Source organism: Oryzias melastigma, linkage group LG16, assembly GCF_002922805.2.
Source record: "Oryzias melastigma strain HK-1 linkage group LG16, ASM292280v2, whole genome shotgun sequence".
Classification (NCBI taxonomy): Eukaryota; Metazoa; Chordata; class Actinopteri; order Beloniformes; family Adrianichthyidae; genus Oryzias; species Oryzias melastigma.
In genome coordinates, this window is record NC_050527.1 from 11,462,091 (window position 1) to 11,469,877 (window position 7,787).

At 39.8% G+C, this 7,787-nt stretch overlaps 1 long non-coding RNA gene across 1 annotated transcript; it reads left to right on the forward strand.

The window, feature by feature from the left end:
* Positions 1-1,326: 1,326 nt before the first annotated feature.
* Positions 1,327-2,957, forward strand: LOC118599846. Its single transcript, XR_004949359.1, has 2 exons — positions 1,327-1,641; positions 1,712-2,957. It is a non-coding gene; the product is annotated as an uncharacterized LOC118599846 (long non-coding RNA).
* The last annotated feature ends 4,830 nt before the right edge of the window (positions 2,958-7,787 follow it).

The window sequence follows — 7,787 nt, forward strand, 5'->3', positions numbered from 1 at the left end:
CTCAGGGTCACAGTTTAATTGATTTCACGTTTTTATTGCTTGTTTTTACATAAATTTTAGTTTCAGTATATAAACCCACAAAAACAGCATATCATAAAATTGCAATACCATGGAGAAATGTGTCCACAATTAGCAGGGTATGAATGTTTTAAACTGAGTTTCACTAAATAATAGTCTACCAATCAAAGCATCTGCACAGTCCACTGGGCACAGTTACATCTATTGGATATCTAAATCATGGCTATTTCAATGTTTACCGTTATATATATATATAAATAATGCAACTAACAGACATCAATTCATACAGGTCTATTGCACATCACTGATTAGATCTCAAAGCCTCTCTTGTTTAGAAAAACACATTTTGTTTGTTTATGTGGCCAATTATTCATTCATTTATGAAATGTAGCTTTAAAATATTTACAATGTTTGAAGCATAAAGTTTTTATTTTTTCTATATATAACAATTTTACCTTCTTTTACTTTAAGAGAACACATACAAGTTCCTTTCAAAATAAAAAATAAAACGCATCCAAATAGTTTGTTAAATAATATCCCCCTGCTGTAGCAGATTTACTTGAAATAAAACTGCCTAAAAAAGCCAAGTCGAACATATTTCTATCATTGGGATTTTGGTGTGCTGTCAACCTTTCTCTCCTTTTACTGTCAGTGTAGAATCCACATTTTCCCTTATCTAAACATGCAAATGCAATTCTATACTTTAAGAACTTTGCCTCTGAACAGCAACTAGGCACTGTTGTGCAGCAGAAGACATCCAGAAAGAGCACATGTTCAGGCGAAGGGTTACAAGTTTCTAAGTGTCAGGACACCTCTGAACCTGTCAACAGAAGAAATGTCCTTAACTGGTGCGAGGAGAAGAAGTACCTGACCATTGGCCAGTGATCAAAAGTCCTGTTTCCTGATTAAAGTAAATTGTGTCTGTCACTTAGAACTGAAGGTCCAAGGGTTTGGAGGAGCAGAACCCAGAATTCAGATTTCCTCATCTAGCAGGACCTTTACCCCTCCAAGATTACTGAAGTATTAGAGATGGATATATCATTTTGAAAATACTTTATTTTGATTAAATTGATGAGATCATCACCTCCGTCTTTATATTTTTGTAAAACTGAGAAGTAAATGGGGATTTCTCCAGGGTATTATAATTTTTTTTTAAATCCTGTTTTCCTATGAAAAAAATACACACTGCATTATTGAAATAAATTAAAAAGTTTGCCTCTAATCTATTTTAGGAAAAAAAAAATAATAATGGAATCATGAAAATGAAATCACTTTTCTATTACATCATTTTATTTTGAAAAGGTACAGGGTTTTTTGTGGATTTGCCTTAAACTTGTGTCTGTGAGTGTGGTGCTTCGGCAAGCTCTTGTTCCTCTGTCTCCCTCTTGTGGTTGTTTTTGCTAATGCTGCTATGCTGTTTTTCAGCTCTTTTTGCTGGTTATTGGTTTAGGCTTTTTTTTTTAATTAGAAGTTTGTCTCCACAGGTATGCAGTAAAAAAAATTACTGGCAGGGACCCCTGACACACCCACAACCCATCCCTACTCACCCTGGCTCCATTCATAGCTGTTGCTGTGAATTATCCCTTGTGTATCCCTTGTCTGCCAGGGAACTAACATCTTGAGGTATTGAGCCCACACCTATTAAGAGATTACGGTCTTTTTCGTCAATAAACTGTTTTTCTTCCTCTTGCAGCTTTATTCTTTTTCCATGATGACAGTGAGACCAAGTCAAGCAGAAACGCCCCAACAGTTAGTTCAAAGAATGCCTCCCCCATAAGCATTTGTTGAACTTTAACATCTTGATAAGCACTATGGCTGAAGTACAGTAATTGAAAGGATCAAGAAATATCCAAAATGCTCAACTACTTCCATTTTGTATACAATTGTGAGCTGTTGTTATTTGGGGAATACTATGAAAACCTTGTATTTTTTTCAATTGTGAGTGTCAGATAACCTACAGAGTAAAACAGCATGTGGTAGAAAGAGACCGTCTTGCTGCAATCAGCTTGTTCTATCTGTGACTGTCAGGTTGTGGGAAATATCTTAAACATTTTTCCAATCCAATTGAATGTTTCTGCAAATTTGGTCTAATAGGTTAAGAATAATTTACTGTCTTTCCAAGTACTGTGACAATTTTCTAGCCAATTTAGTTTCACATCTCCAACTTAAAAAATGTTTTAATTGAATCGGCTTCTGGTTTAACCTATTTGACTATTCTCTAGGGAAAAATGCATTTTTTTTTCCAAGTGACTAGTCTCTTTCCAGATGACAAACTGTTTACGAAGTCCAATGAGTGATCTTTCTGTCATATATTTACTGATTTTATAACAAACACTCTTTCCTTGTGCTGTTTTAGTTTTCTCTTGATGATAAATTGAAGAAAAAAAAACATATGTCTTAATGAATTTTTAGTGAGGAGTTTTAATTAAAAAAAAACATGAAGCCAAAATACAAAATCTCTATTAAAGTAACTTGTAATAATTATTGTTTCTTCTAATTCTCTATATTTTATTTTTATTTATTTATTTTTAGACATTTCAACCATTTTCATTGTCGTCCTTAGTATTTCTTATTTAACATCAAAGCTTCAAACATAATTAGATTAGATAAAGACCTACTTTTTCAAACTACTGAAATAAATGTTTCACTTTTTAAACTTAACCAGGTTTTCTAAGAGGTTTAGACTAAGAAGAAATTAACTTGTGAGACACTTGTAGCCTACACCTCTCTGATAAGGGATTTATAAAACTCACACACAGACTAAAAATATATATACATGTAGTTTTTACTTGTAGTTTTATTTACATTATGTTTGCAAATTAAAAAAAAGGATTAAACTAACAGTGGATGGAAAGTTGTTCATTGTCAAAAATACAAACTGCAGATGCTTAAACATCTTTTTTTGTAATCGGTAAATAAAAATAAATAAAAAAAGAACTTTGATATAAGACGTGAACAAACATTACTGCAATGTGGAACAAGGAAGTCACAGTAACTGACTGACTGGAATTCCCCAATGCTGTCCTGTCTTGCTGACACTGAAGATTTAGTGCTAAGAAAACTGTGCTGAAGCTTATGTATTTATTTCAGGGAATCCAGTAGGCCCTCAGAGGAAGTGAGCTCTTCCGACATTAGACAAAAATAAATAAATCTGAAAAAAATAAGGAAAGCAGCTGACTGTTCGGTCAATGGTCATTTCTGGAAGCTAATGTCACAGCTCAAAATCAGGTTTTCAGTAAACTGACACAAAGCAGAGCTTCAGATCACACAGAGATTTTCAAGAGAAAATCTGGGGGCGCTGTCCGTGGGGAGCGAAGGTCCCATTAGGCACGGGTCCGGGGTTGTCTTGCCGGGTTGCAGTCTCTACTGATACAATCGGTGGGGGTCACAGCTGGTCCGGCCGCCTCGATCCCGTTAGTGCCTGACCAGCGCACCCACGGGAGAGGTTCTTGGGGGTGGGGGCTGGGATCTGTCCCTGGGACTGGCTCTTTCTTGGCTCCTCCCTCCCTGCAGGGGGTGGGGGGCGCGGGGGCTGAGGGGGTCGCCTCTCGGGGGTGGGGCCCCTGGACTGGGGGAGGTTGGGCCCAACGCTGGGGGGCAGGGGGGCACCATCGGGGGTCAGTCTGCCAACTGACCCCAACATATCCCTTTCTTCATATAAACATGCAATAGGGTGAAGGGGAGGGTGCCTGTATTGCAGTGCGCTACGGGGGGTGGACTACCTGCCAGTGGCCCCCCTCCTGTGGCTGTTGGATGGATTTGCCCCTCCCCTCAATTTTATTTGCACCTTAGACATTTAGGACCCTTGGTGGGGGGGGGTGCTTGGACATCACTGCCAGCAAACAGTCGATGTCCTTTCAGTGCCCCTCCCGCCAATTTTAACCGCAACTTAGACATGTAGAGCCGCTGGTGGGAGGGTGACGGGGCATCTCTGCGAGAAATCAGGAGATGCCCTGTTAAGGCCTTCTCACCAATTTTAACTGCACCCTTTAGTACACACACCTCTAACACCACAAACATACACTCTAACAAACAAACAAGCATGCATCACACAAGGAAGGTGGGACCTTCGACTTTCTGTCCCCTACCCCACCCCTGGTGGGGGGGCGTAAACCTTGGCCTGGTGGTCTTGTCTCTTGAGTGCCGGTTTCCTGGGCCCGGCAGTCTCCTCTCTACGCCGGGAGTGGAATCCCCGAGATTTAAGATCTAGAGCAGGGGATCAATCTACATCGGAGCCTGGGGGTGTCCAGGGCTCGGTGGTGCAGGTTCCAGTCCTTGCTCTCGAGAACTAGTCCTCTCCAGAACTCCACCAGTGGGTGTGCCTGGTCGGGCCTTGTTTACATCAGTCCTCCGGGAAATCCGTTTCTCTTGGGTGCGCCTCTCCTTGGCGGAGGTGGGCGCTCCCTTCCTTGCACCCCCCTGGATCTCTCGCGGCGGGTGCGGGCGGTTGTCTGGAGCATGTGGGTGGGTTTCCCTTGAGGGGCCCTGACCCATATCTGGGGTGGGGCAGGGGGATGCTCTGTGGTGCTGGGTGGTGGTGGGCTGCTCTTCTGAGGTTGGGGGGCCCTCCGGGGGTGGGGCCTCACGTTGGCCCTCCTGCCGCGGTGTGGGGGCTGCTCTTCTGACTGGGCTGGGGCCTGCGTTTTCTGTGCTCCTGTGTCTTCCTGGTCTCGGGTGTGGGGGGCCTCTGCGGTGGTCCCATGTGCCTTGGTCTGTATGTTTGGCGGGACTGCCCGGCGGGCGGGTTCTCTCCTTGGCCCTGGGGCGGTTGTTGGGAGGGTCTTGGCTGTTGCTGCTTAACCCAATCTTCCTTTTTGTTTTCATTTTCACAAAAAACATTTGTTCGATACAGCTAGTCATATATTCCTTCTACAATGAATATTATTGTGTTAAAACATAACATTAAAATGTAACATTTTAATGTTTCATTATTATTTTTATTTTAGGATTATTTTTAACTCCCCAGTGGGAGTCCTCTGCTGATGCAGAGCCTTCTCTGCCAGCATGGCGAGTGGGTATACGTGGGGAGGGTTTTTTTTTTGTAGTTACTGTTATTGAGCCAAGGAAAAGTGATTTTTAAATAAACTTTGCTGAACAGCGTTATATTTTTTTAATTTTTATTCTGCTTTGACACATTTGCATAGTTTCTGTTCCTGTTTTGTGCGCAGGTGGTCATAATAAAATTAATGTTTGACACTAACTAAAAATTCCATCTCCAGAAACAGAGCACAATTAAACAAATGTTGCTTTGAATATATGCAATGATTAAGAAAAAAACAGAAAATAACTGAATTAATATAGTAAATCTTTACAGACATGATTAAAATAAGAACCATAGAAAAAGAAAAATATATATCTGTTGAAGCTTACTTTTTTTTCCATATAAATACTAAAAAACTTTGGTATTTTATCCTTTCATCTGTCTTCAAAACCATCCTAATCCCTTTCAGGATTACGGGGGTGCTAGAGCTAACCCAGCAACTGTGGGCGAAGGCGGCTCACACCCTGAACAGGTTGCCATTTTGTTGCAGGGTGACACTCCCATTCACAGAAAAAAATCACCTATGAAGCAAGTTTTTGGACTATAGGAGGAAGCCAAAGTGCCAGGAGAAAAATCCCACCTGTGTGGAGAGAACATGCAAACTCCACACAGATAGAGCCCAGCTAGGACTCAAACCAAGGCCTGTGAAGCAAAAGTGCTAACTATTGCATCACTGTGCATTCCAAATCTGGCATTTCAAGTGACAATAAAGATTGTTAAAATACAAGAAGCATGTGTTGATTGAAAAAAAGCATGTAATACCTGTAAAAAAAGAGAAAAAAACGCAAAAAACATTAATCATTCATGCTTTAGTTACATGTATATGAGGGTTTACTCGTATACAGTGAATGAAGACATGAAGGTGGCTGGTGTTAGAGTGGAGGATGCTGAAGACAGGCTTAGATGGAAGAAACTGATTCGCTGTGGCGACCCCTGAAGGGAAAAGCCGAAAGGAAAAGAAGAAGATATAAGGGTTTACTCACAGGGGTGCTGCAGGGTTTGGGGTTGTCCAGGCCTGTAGAGGATCATTGACAAGAGGGGCCGTATCTTAAGAGGAGCACAGGTGATGCATGAGCTCACCTTATAGAATGTAATGAAAATGGAACAAACCATTTTTGTGCCTGTGGTATGATGCCCGTAGGATGTCCACACAAACTACACTCTGATTGTCCAGTGTCCTCATTTCTAACTGCCAGACTTTGTACAAGGGAGCCCCAAGGAGTGGGCACTTGTTGTTTAAACAGCCCTAATGCAGTGCCTAGAGTTCGGGGGGTTAAAAAACAGAAAAATCTATGCATCATGCCAGCGTCTAACCTACTTCACCCTTCTGTGTTGCTTGTGACTAAGACATAAGCCATGCCAAAAAATTGTCAGGTTCTGGCTTTTAATGAGGATAAGCAGAACAAGCTGTATATGGGGAACATTTTAAGGTGACTGGGTGATGTTTTATGGTTGTGATGATTATAAGTGATGGCTAACAACATCAGACCACAAAAAGCACTTAGAGATAGCAGAAAGAGGTGAGCTTAACGACTGTGTTTAAAAGAGATGAAACTAGATGATATAACTACACATAATTTGGTGCGCGTATTAGCTGGTCGTTTGAAATTGGGTGAAAAAAAATGTTTTACAAGAGAATTGTGTGTCATCTTAAATTATGTGTTTCCTTTGCAAATTTTATTCCTTCAGTCACAACTTCACAAACTTTATTACGGATCTTCTGTACGCACCATACTGGGAAAATATCTTTTCATTTAAGAATAGCGCTACTTTTTGTTGGTGTGCAAACTTAAATAGGCAAAGTAAAGCACAGCAGATTAGCTCAAACTGCAAGGTGAAAAAAAAAAACAAATCCATTAAAACAATTCTGAAAGATATTTTTTTGACAAGCATGTAAAAATATAAGCAAAACAGGAATATTAGAACGAATCATTTAAATATGTAAATACATGGCAAACTGAAACATGTCCAAATAACAGCCATACCTCATTAAATTGATAAAAGGGAAGTTTCCTTTTTTTTTAAGATGTTTTTTTCTTTTCATACTGTACATCTACAGTATGTAAGATGTGGATGCTCCTGTTAGGGTGGATAGTAATTGCCCAGTTTTAGTAAGATTCCCTCCTGCCTTTTGTGTCTGCCTTATTACAACTTTAAAAAAAACACACATATGAGATTAATCTATGATATACTGCCCAAACTGCATATAAAAAGAATCTTAACAGATCATTGTGCTGCCCTCTTTCACAGGAGATGAGCTTTCCTTGTGGTTTTCAAATTAGACTCCACCTACATGTCAGGCTGATTTAAAACAGTAGTTTTTAGGGAGTTTTGTTAGGAGTGGTTATACTTCACTTTCAACCTGAGGGTAAGTACTAATGCTCTTTCTCAAAAGGCTATAAAGAAGAAAATATTCTTAAGAAAAACTGTTAATTTGGAGTTGCTTCTCTAAATGTAAGATGCACAATTAAAAAGTAGTACTTTTCAAGTGTTTTAACCTGCTGGACACAATGATTTGATTTCTAATCATTCAAAAATAGATAAATTAATAAATATTTTTGGATTTATGCCTTTTGTGCTTAAAAACGTCCTAAAGATCCTGCTTTTACTTTGACTCTTTGTTGTTTCATTCAAAATGTATTCATTCCAGTATCAGGTCAGCTGGTAGATTAAAAAACGAACGGTTGTGTTTTGATAGAAGCAATGCTTTCTAGCATTTCCATCATTA